The 10,869-nt window shown below is 56.6% G+C and overlaps 1 long non-coding RNA gene across 1 annotated transcript; it reads left to right on the plus strand.

Moving 5' to 3' along the window:
• Positions 1-6: 6 nt before the first annotated feature.
• On the plus strand, positions 7-10,775 carry LOC118451998. Its single transcript, XR_004841625.1, has 3 exons — positions 7-2,362; positions 3,327-3,577; positions 10,209-10,775. It is a non-coding gene; the product is annotated as an uncharacterized LOC118451998 (long non-coding RNA).
• Positions 10,776-10,869: the final 94 nt, after the last annotated feature.

Consider the following 10,869-nt stretch of genomic DNA (forward strand, 5'->3'; position numbering starts at 1 on the left):
GACTCATTTCGCTGCTCCGTAGAAACCTCCCAGCGTGCTGCAGTCTCTCCCCTGGACCTTTACGCTTTCTGCTTTTAGAGACAGTGATCACAAAAAACATATTTTAAGGTTGAGTAAGGCTCTGGTTTCCTTTTGGAACTGTTTGTGCTGGGATAAAAATCGCCTTTCTGTGTGCTGAGGAGGTTTTGGGGATCAATTGCTGATGAGGTGTGACGGCGGCTGGCAGCACAGACCTTGCCTTTCCCTGAAGCTTGCACTGTGCTGTGGCTGAGGGTGGCTGTTGGGCTGACCCTTGTGATAATCTTACCTGACATAAATTTGGAAGATGTGATAAGGCAGAAATGTTAGCGTTGCTTCTTTCTGGCTTTCCTGGGCCATATGTTAAAAGGAAAAAATATAAAAAAAAAATCTTTGCAGAATGAAGGACTTATCTGCCCTCCCCTTCCAGTCTCGAGTCCGGCCATGCTGCCGGGCAACTGAAGGTGCAACGCTGCAGGCCCAGCGTCCCCCGTGAGCCTTGCCTGGTGGCTTCTCTTTGTCCCCCTCCAGCCCGGGTTTCACCTCTTTTTCTTTCCTGTGTTCTTGCCTGGTGGCTCTCTTTGTCCCCCTCCAGCCCGGGTTTCACCTCTTTTTCTTTCCTGTGCTCTTGCCTGGTGGCTCTCTTTGTCCCCCTCCAGCCCGGGTTTCACCTCTTTTTCTTTCCTGTGCTCTTGGGCTTGCTGGCTACTGGTTGCCCTTGAGTCATTGGGTTAAAGCAAGGCAGTGAGGAGGCAGTGATCTGTTTGAGGAGCTGCACTTGGGAAAGGCTCCTTGCCCGTAGGAGGGTCTTGTTCTCCAGAGAAGCTACTGGATGCAGAGACAGCATTGCCTATTGAAGTGAGGGGTTTTAATCGATGAACAGATGGGCAAGTGAAGAGATCAAATGCCTGGCGGTAAAGCTGTCACCCAGGTCAAAGCAAGGTTGCTGTGAAAAACGGTTTTGACATTCTCTGCTGCGCCGTTTGCAAGGCAAACAGAAACCACGTCCTGGATCCAAGTGCTAGTGAGCAGTGCAAAGACCAAAGGGATTTTTAATTAAAGAGAAAATAGAAGGGTAAGCAAAAAGCAAGAGCTAGATTGCACTGGCGGTGATTACTTCTAGCTGCAAACCAAAGACACGGAGTGAGGGGGGGTTCAAGGCTAAGTGAACAATTTCAAGCTCTCGGTGCAAACACTGCGAAGCACAAACAGAAGACCGAATAGATAGCTCAAACAAAGCTCTGAGAGGGTGCAGGAACAGAGGGCTGCTTTGGCTCTCTTAACGAATAACGAGGAACGAGCTGCTCAGACAGATTGGTTTGCGGCACTGGGAATAAATGGACAAAAGGAAAACTTTCAAAGCAGTGCTGCAGCTGAGCGCGACGTTGGTTCAGCTAAGCTGGGACATCAGACCAGTAAGCTCGTTTCAACCAGCAGGTCCCGAGCAAGGCCGCTCTGCAATGTCTGGGCGTAATGAGGGATGCGATTTCGAGGGAGGAAGGGAATAAGGAGTCCCATCTGCCTGGAAGAAAAGCTCTTTCATTATTGCTCTTGTGGTCAGCACGTTTTTTTCAATCAGCTGCGCTGGTTTGAAGGTCTGGAAGGCTGCGGGGCACAGAAATAACCATTCACAGCAGGCGGCACAGGCTGGTACCGTCCCCAGGTGGAAATGGCAGCGCTTGGGATGCCTCCCCGTTGTAGCACTTGTGAAGAGTTTTCAGTCATGGTGCTGGGAGCTGTGGAGAACGGGGAGCAAAGCTGAAAACTTGGAAAAAACCCAACGTATTTGGGGGGAGAGAACATTGTTTCTCGTGGCAGTTCCTGTTCTTGCTGGCTGTCCTGCCTCGGAGTAAGAAACGTTGGCGCTACAGAAGCTGAGGGCTGTAGAAAGCTGCAGTCATACATGATCCCGAGGTTGAAGAGGACGTTTCTCAGGGCCCTCAGTCTGCCTCTACCACTGACCCTCATCAGGGACTTCTCAGCCATTTACTCCCAGTCCCCAAACTCCATGGGAGCCCGGCCTCAGAGGGGGCTTGGGAGAGGAGTAAGGCGAGTAGCTGCACGCTCGTCTCCAGCCTGTCCTCAGAGCCGAGGTGGGAATGGTGACTCTGTAATAAGAGTCATTTGGGACTAACTGCCACATACACTTGACTAATCTGGAAATATATTAAGCCCATGAACTACTGCAGCTATGATTTGCATGTCAGTACCAGAAGGGGAATTGCCTCCCGCCTTCTCCTCTCTGCGTTTTGATCCTGTGAAGTGCCAGGTATCCCCAGCTCCAGTCCATTTAATTGATTCCAGGAGGTAGTGGAGACCTCCTGGGATAACGAGGGCTTCTGGGGTAAGGTGCTTAGCTAATCTCTTGCTTTGACCTCCCTGCTCCTCTGGCTGAGTGTGTGTGGGGGGTGTTCAGCTAAAAACGCACAAAAGCGATGCTTGTTAAGAGGGATTTAGCGTCAAAGTCTATGCAGGCGCGTGTTCCCGCTGTCCATCCTCTTGGCACGCTGCGCCTAGCTTAATCGGTCTCTGACTGGGTTTTGGGGAGCACGGAAACCCGCTTAGGACGCGGCACGAGGATGAGCAGCTCCCTGGTAGCCACGCTGGGGTGCAAACAACCTCCTGGTCCTTTCCAGGTGCCAGAGGAGGAGTCAGATCGGGGCAGCGCTCGCTGCGCAGCCTGGCAGAGAAGGGTGGAGAGCTGTCTGTGTCGCAGCAGGGACACGTTTGCAAGATGCATCGCTTAATAGTTAAAACCCTGCACGCTTGCTGTCTCCAGGGCTTATAATCTAGGACAAGGCAGGCTAAAACAGGCAAGAGGGTAGGTGTTTTGTAGGAGCAGATTACAAAAGGAGCTATTTTACCTTGTAAGATTCTCGGCTCGCCCCCTGCAAAGGCACTGACAGCTGTCAGAGCTTAGCGGGTGTCCCGCTGAGATTTGGGAGGGCAAGGCAACAGCTTGTCGGACTCGGGGGCGGCACTTCTCCTCGCTAATGCGGTGGTAGGACAGACTTGGCTGAAGGTGGCCCTTCCCGTGGGTGGGGAGCATGAGGGTGGCACCGCCGGGGGCTTGTGCCTGTGCTTGGGGGGATGTCTGGGCCATTGGCTGCAGGCAGTGGTGGCCCTGGTGGCCACAGGCACCATGCTTGGGTGCTCTGTGCTCAGGGGATCCTCTTCTAGTCTCGGATGCCCTCAAGCTCTTCCCTTCTTGGTCCTGACTTTAAAAACCCACACAGTTTAGATCTGGGAATGACTTGGTCCTCATTACTCTTGCTTTATTTATTTTTTTTTTTCTTGGTGATGTTCAGCTGCAGGAGGCTTCTGGCAGCTGAGAGTGGAGCCATCGGTGTTGGCCGGCTGGCGGTGCTTCCTCCCAGGCAGCTCTCCCTGTCCTGCCTGCTTCAGCTTGAGGGACCAGGATGTCCTGCTGCTGCCCACCAGAGCCCTGGGCGCAGGATGCGGCCAGGGGAGAGGCAGAATCTGCGAGTGGCCTGGGGACAGCCGTGTGCTACGGAGGGCCACGGGTGACTGCTGAACAGGGCGACATTTTTCCTTAAAGGTACCAGGAGAGGGGACGATGCTCGGTCACCATGGTAACGGCAGCCAGTGCAGGGATGCTGGAGAGGCAGCTGGATGGGATGGCAGGGGTGTGGGGGGATGCTTGGGGGGCTGCGAGCAAGCCCAGTCCAGGCTGGGTGCTGGAGGCCAGTGTGTCCTGGTCCTGGGCTGATCACCAACATTTCAGTCTTTTGACCGGTGCAGGCTGCCTGCGAAGGTCTCTGCTCAGCTGGGGCTGCCCTGGGCAGTGTTTGATAGCAAGGGTGCTCCCAGAGCGCAGTCTTTAAGAGCTATTTAAGTTCCTAAATCCCTGGAAGCGAAGCAGGGGCTCTGGAGCAGAGGCCTCTGTAACTGCCGGCCGCTCTGGCTTTGCTTCTCTGTGAATCTAAGTTTCCAAAGGCTCCTGGAGCCTGGGGTATTCAAGCAGCTCTTTACATGTGCTGACTGTTAAAAATACAAACCAAAGCAGACTGTTTTCCCAGCACCTACACTCAGAAACAAGCGAGGAAAGAGCTGGAAGAAGCAGGTTTGCAAAGCAATCTGTGTTCTTCTCAGCAGAGCTCAGGCGCCGACTCGAGAGCCCTCTTGGAAATACGGGAAAAAAAGAGTGTGTGTGGTTCACAGCTTTCCATGGCACTCTGTTTTCCTGCATGCTGCTAAATAAAATGCGTCCTCTGAAATTCCCCCAAATTAAAACTCGGGCTCCCTTCTCCCCCCTGCCAGTAACAGCGCAGAGAACAGCCCCTGTTTACTACCAGCAGTGTAACTCCATCTTTATCAGGGTCCTCCAGCGCTCCGCAAAGCTCAGAGTTGTTAAACATTTCACTTTGTACGCCTGGATTTAATTACTTTGGAGATGGAATCTTAAATCTGTGGGGCTTTATGGCTTTCAGCGGGAAGAGGCTGGGCTGGAGCAGGAGCTCCACATCTCTCTCCGTGCTGGTATGGAGGGCGAGCGCCGTGAGCTGCTTTCGCAAGCTCTCGGGTGTTGCATGGAAGCTCCTCGCTGCACCGTACACCTGTGGCTCTTCTCTGCCGATGCCAGCAGAGCCCCGGCCCCGCGCTGGGCTCACCCCATCCCTCCCTGAGCCCTCGCTGCTGGCTGCCCGTTCCCCAAAGGGGCGACGCCGGGGTGGGCTGCGGCAGGCTCCACTCGGGGCTGGGTGAAGGGATGGGAAAAGCTGAGCGTGCTGTGCTGATGCTCCCGTGCCGGCTCCATCCCCGCCTTGTCCTACGGGATGCGGGTGGAGCAGAGCCGAGCTGCGCCTTTCCCCAGGGACGCAATGCGGAGGCCGTGGAAATGCATATGGTGCAGCTAGGGCAGGCGTGCGCCTCGTCCGTCAGCGCTGGTGATCTGTGTGATCTGTGATCTGACGAAGCACCCTCGGTATCGTTTCTTGTCTCATAGCCAACTCGTTACCTGCTTTCCGGTACCGGAATGGCACGCCTGCACCCCTCTGCCTGCCCCCCGCTCCCCGCAGCGGTGGGTGTCAGCCCCTGGCCGGCTCTGGCTCCCTGCCCTCCCTCGCTCTGCCCTCCCCGCCTGCCTTTCCCCCGTCTCCAGAAGCTGCAGATTGCATCTGCGCTCTGAGGATCAGCTACCGCCGGGCGAGCCTAAACCCCAGCTCACAGCGTGGGCGGCGGGGGTGCAATTTGGGTCCCGAAGGGCTTGGCACATCCATTGCTTTGGCTGGCGGAGCCACGGAGCAGCGAGGTGCTTCCCTTTTCTCAGAGGTCTGTCCGTTTTGGATGCATTTCTAAGATTGCCATTTTTCCCAGACGGGGCAAATGGCTTCGAGGCAAGAGCGAAGAGGTCTGTGGAATTCCTTCAGTGGAGCTGGTGCTTGCTGAAGGTTTTGGTCAGCGGCCAAGGCTGGGTCATAATTGAGTGCAGCTCCCCCAGGGACGGGGCCGTGGTTCGGCCAGCAGTGCTGCTCTCTGCTTTGGTGGGGATCAGCGTTCCAGGGCTTTTTACTCTACTGGGAAACAGGAATGTTCCTCCTTTGTCTGTGCTCCTGGCTGATGCCACATCTGTGTTGTGTATCCAGGGCCAGCAGAGACAGCCCGAGGATGGGGGGGGGCCTTTGCTCTCCAGTTGAGCTGTGGGCTGGGAAGATGCCTGGTGGCTACCTGGCCTCCGCTCCGGGAGGGCTCGGTCACTCATTAGTCCCCCTACAAATTAGTGACAGATCGCGCACAAACCGGCAGCTCGCCTGCGAAGCCTTGCATGTCAGGAGTAAGCAGCAGCCTCATTTTTTTGTAGTTACTTTATTTGCAGACGTTTAATTGAGGCTCCTGCTGGCCTTTGGGCCACGTGCCTTGCCAGCCGTGGGCAGCGGGCTCCCCGGGGCAGGAGCCTGCTCATAACCAGGCTTCCGCAGAACCCGATCCTCGCTGCGTTTTTGTTCTCGTTTAGTTATTACATTTCGTCTCTGGTGACTACAGAGCTGACAGCTGGTAAAGATTTGCATATGGCATGAAATAACTGAGTTCATTTTAATGTCTAATCTGCGCAAAGCTGAAATTTGGGTTCTTGCTTTGCCTTATCACTGCTGGCACATCTGCTTCCCGCATGAGGCTTTGATTTCTAAAAGTTGATTTTCCCTGTATGTCACCGGGACGAACCATCAGAGCAGATCCTTGCAATCTTTCGTAAATGCTTTTAACGCCGGAGCTCAGGACCCTCCGGGGCACCCTGCCAGCGTTCTGCCACGCCGCTGAGGAGCACCCCTCGTGTTTCCAGCGCGCCTTTCTGCTGGAGCCCATCAGGTGCTCTGCCATCAGGTGCTCGTGGTCGGCAGCTCCGGGGCTACGCAACGCTGGCTCCTTCCAGCCAGCGCCGCTTCCGGCAGCTTCCCTCCGGTGCGCGAGCGTCACTTCTAAGCCTTCGCCCTGTCCTGGAAAATGTGACGCCGGCTTCAGAACCGGGCTTCAGAACTGGGCTGCGCTGTTTCTTTTGGTTTCTCTTTGGTCTTTTCTCGTTCACCTCTTGCGTGAAGTGTTGAGAGGGAAACCGGCCCTGCCCGGCGTGGGGTGCGGCGGGGAGATTGCTCTTCGACCTCGTCGACACTCGGGGAACACAGGCACGATTTCTTGGGTGTGGGCAGCCCTGGAGTAGCAGGTCCTGCAGCCCGTAGCATCCCCACCTCTCTGTCCCTGGGATCAGAGCCTCTCGGGGCTGATTTGGGGCTTGGGGATGAGGCAGCAGGGTTATGGTGACGTGCAAGAGGACAAACCAATGCAGCAGCTGCGCGAGCCGAACCCATGGCTTGTCTTGTACTGAGCAGGGCTCTTTACTGGTATTCTAAGAGCAGAGAAAATGCTGGATGGGTGTTGTAAACGCTTTGTGGGAGCTGTTGCCTTCAGAGTAAATGAGCTGGCGGAGCGGCCGCCCAGTACGCTGTGCTCGTGGTGCCCAGCTCTGGGAGAAGACGACAAAAGCATCCGGCGGGAGCGTCTGATGGTTGTGAGATGTTGTTTCTGATTCAGGTCGCCACCCCGGTAGTGTCTGGAGGATCTGGGAATGCAGATGGAGCACCTGAAAGGAGGTTCCTGAATATTTCCAGGTGGGAAAGAAGTGACAAATACTCAGAATCTCAAGAAGCGAGTGCTGAGAAGGCATCCATCCATCCAGCTGTGGCCCCAGAGCGGAGCTCTTGCAAGCACCAACTCCTACAAGGACCAAAACGGGTCGGGTTTGTTCATGCCCTGAAGATCCCAACAGCAGAGAAGGGGGATGCTGGGGCAGAGCTGCTGGAGACAGACGGGTGGGACTGGGCTGGGCTGGCCGAGACGTGGCCCAGCGGGCCCCCTCCAGCACCGCTGAAGTTCAAGAGAGCGCCTGACTTGCTCTTTTCTCACGTTCTGCACCAAAAATCTTGGCGTTATTCAGACACTGGCTAACCCGCTCCGTGGGACGCCTCTCCTTGTCCTTCCCCTGCCTTTGCCGGGGCGGTGAGAGGACGGGGTCTGACCCTATGGCCATGAGGCTGGGTCGGAATTCAGCTGCTGCGGAGAGCCCTGCCGCAGCCCCGGCCTCCCGCCTGCCCCGCGTATGTGGTCTCGGCTTGACAAGAGGCAGAAAGCAGGAGCCGGGAGTGGATTTGACAAGAGCGCAGCAGTCTTGGGTTTGGGTAATGAGCTGGAATTGCAAACCTTGTGAATCGAGCGATGAGAAAAAGAGTGGAGTGCGCTGCAGTTGTCTCTATGGGAGGTCTGACCTTTCTGAGCTCGAAATTCAGGACTGAGAAAGCCAAATCCTAGCTTTCTGGCAAATTACATGAGTTTTCCTCCAGACCATCTGGAATGGAGTTTGGGTTTGGGTTGGGTTTTTTTCTTTTTTTTTGCTTTTTTGCTTTAAAGTCTTCTTTAGCAAGCAAGGACATCTAGAGAGTGGAGGAGGAATCGGGCAGCGGCAGGAAAAGCTGCAGGCCCACAGCTCGGCACAGAAGCCATTTGCAAGGGCTGCGATGCTTTAGCCTCCCCGGCACGGCCAAGAGAGGAGCCGAAGGGCTCCTGCCTGCTTTTCGGCGTCGGCAGGATCCGGAGGGAGCTCTGCCCTGTCCCTGCCGCGCTCGGCCCTTGCAGGATGCCACCAAGCACCCGGGTTTGCCTTTTGCTGACCGAGGAGCCAGACCTGGGCTTGAAGCGTCTCCGTCGCGCAGTGCTCCTGAGGGGCTTGGGGTCTGAGCCCCGGCATCTGCCCAGAGCCTGGGTAGGGCCAAAGGGAGGTGGTGGGGGAGCTGCACGGTCGCATTAGGGAAGGCCCAGGGGAGACAGAGGATGGCGAACTTTTTCGGAGGGCGAGCAAGTTCTGGCAGAGGCGGGTTGTGCCTTTGTCCCAGCCAGGCTGCCGTGGGGTCGTGCACGCCTCCTCTTTGCTGGTGTTTATTCGTGCTGTCACTCGGAAGATCCTGGCGTAAATAAGGCTCGGGTGGCCGCTCGTTCCAAGAAGCACTTCAGTTCAGTCGGTCTGGCTGGAGGCGCGATACGGGTGCGAAAGGCTGCGGCAGAGGGCTGTAAATCCTGCTTTCTGCCGCGCTGGAGCTGCCCCTGCCCTTGCCATCCTTCCTCTGGGAGCAAACCCCTTTCCCAGCTCCTTCCCTTCTCCTTGCTCCTGCTCTTCTGCAGGAGGAGCGGAGGTTGGCTCCCAAGCGGGAGAGCCGGCAAATTTTCGCCGTGTTTTGCCCGAAGGCGCAGGGGGCTGCGTGCTCGGGCTCCGCAGAAGCGGCCGCCTGGCCGTGCCGAGCGTCGCCTGCTCGAGGGGCCGGCGCTTCTGGGAGCTCCTTGCCTCATTCCAAAGAAACAGGAGTTTGCTTGGGGGAATTTATTTTTTTTGGAGGGGTTTGCCTGCTCGGGGGCGGTCAAAGCAGAGAGGTTGATCTCAGCCGTGTTTGAAGGCAGCTTCCCTGCCGGCTGCTGCAGCCGCGTTCCCTCCGCTGCGAGGGCTGAGCAAACCCGCACAAACAGCTCCTGGGTTAATGAGATTAAATGCAGCCAGGGGAGCGTCTCCGTTCGGCTGGAGTGTGCTTCTTACCCAGGCGCTATTTAAAACCGTGTGTGAAGTCGTGAGGCTTTGCAAATCCACTTCTCTCTGGGCCGGCCAGCCGAGGGGCCGATCCCCCAGCCCCAGGGGCGCCGGTCGTAACGCCGCCGGTAGCTCCCTGCACTTGTTTGGCAGCTGAACGGGAGGAGTGGGGCTTTTGAAATAAGCCCAGCAGGGAAGAACACCCCATGATCTAAAGCAAGCAAGCAAAATCTCATTTTCTCCTTGAATTTCAGAGGGCTGAGCAGCAAACACACAATTATTCCCCCGCGTACTTGGCTGGGTAGATCTATAACTCCTGACTGACGGGGGACCAGCACTCCGAAAGCGAGCTGCTGGTTTGACGGATAACCGGGGCGACGGCGGGCACGGCGATCTGCTGGCACGGAGCGCTCCCACGGTAAATCAGCCCGAAGCCTCCTTGGGGCTGCGGGGCTGCCTCGACCCCCGCTCCTGGGACCGGCCCCGGCTCGCTGAGCCTGGGAGATGCGGGGCCGGGGTCTGGCAAGGTGGGAAACAGCGATGCTGTGAAGCGGCGCGGGGAAGGAGCAAGCGATTCCGTGTTGGGCTTTTTTCCTCCCCGCCCCCCCCCCTTGGTGCACAGAGTTTTATGGACTGTAAAATTTGTTGTGTTATTGGAAATGGCATTTGGGCTGAGGTTTGCACGAGGGAGCGCTGCTAAGTATAAATAAATGGCAATTGTTATTTCTTTCGAGCGTAGCTTTGATTTTTTTTTTTTTCTAATCCCATGGCACAGGAATTCAAACCCCGTTCTTTTGTGGGGGAAGAAGATGCTGTTGCCCCCACCTCTCTCAGCAGTCACTTTATAAACTGGAGATAAACCCAGTGGTCCCAGGGAGGTTGCAAAGAGGGGGCAGGTTGGGAGCAGGGCTATGCTCTGGAGTCCCAGGGGGCAGCTCCGGCAGCCGCCTGTCGCAGTTTTAATTTCCAAGGAAAATCAGGAACGCCCCCTCCCCGCCCCAAGCCCAGCTGACTCTTTGCTGGTATTCCAGTGATGTCCAGCTCAGTTCTCTGCCTAATTTGCTTGTAAATATTACTGCAAGGTTTTTTGTTCCTCTCTTTTTAGGCCAAGCGCACCGTGTAAGTGGAAGGAGAAATGCATTGTGCAAACCTGGAGGGCAGAGCCTCTTGTTCCCGTCTCTCCCGCTCCCAGCCCAACCTGGTGCTTAAACGGAACGAAGACCCAGCTCTGAAAAGCACCTCCTCTTGGTGGGGAAGGGAAGGAGACGCTGTAAGGTGGCTGTGTTGAAGCTTCTCGGAAGGACCATGCAGCTGGGGCACGCGATGTGCTAGGAACCATGGCGGAGGGGGGGGAAGGCGCCCTCGGTGTTGCCAGGGGGCTGCTCGCTGGGTGCACGGGGCAGGACCGGGGTGAAATCCCTCAGGAGATGCATCAGCCTTAGTAAAAGTGCCTGACGGCCCCCTTCCAACAGGAATTTGGGAGATGTCCCTGCGTCGGCTGAGTAACGGGCGCCTGGCAGCCCTGGGGAACAGAGCTGGGGTCCCCTGGGTGCCCCTGCCCACCCAGAGCATCCCCCGCCGCCGGTGCTTTTCACTGGGGAGCTGCTTAAAATGTGCTCGGCAGGGGAAAGCTCGGCAGGGCCGGGGCTGCGCCTTGGAGGCTGAGGCTGGAGAAACGCAATTTAGCTCCGTAGCTTCTGATTAAAATGCTTTCACGGGGCTGGGGGGGGGCACTGGCAGAGCCGGAGCTGGCAGGGGGGCCCCCC

This window comes from Egretta garzetta, unplaced genomic scaffold (assembly GCF_000687185.1).
Source record: "Egretta garzetta isolate BGI_Z169 unplaced genomic scaffold, ASM68718v1 scaffold330, whole genome shotgun sequence".
Lineage (NCBI taxonomy): Eukaryota > Metazoa > Chordata > Aves > Pelecaniformes > Ardeidae > Egretta > Egretta garzetta.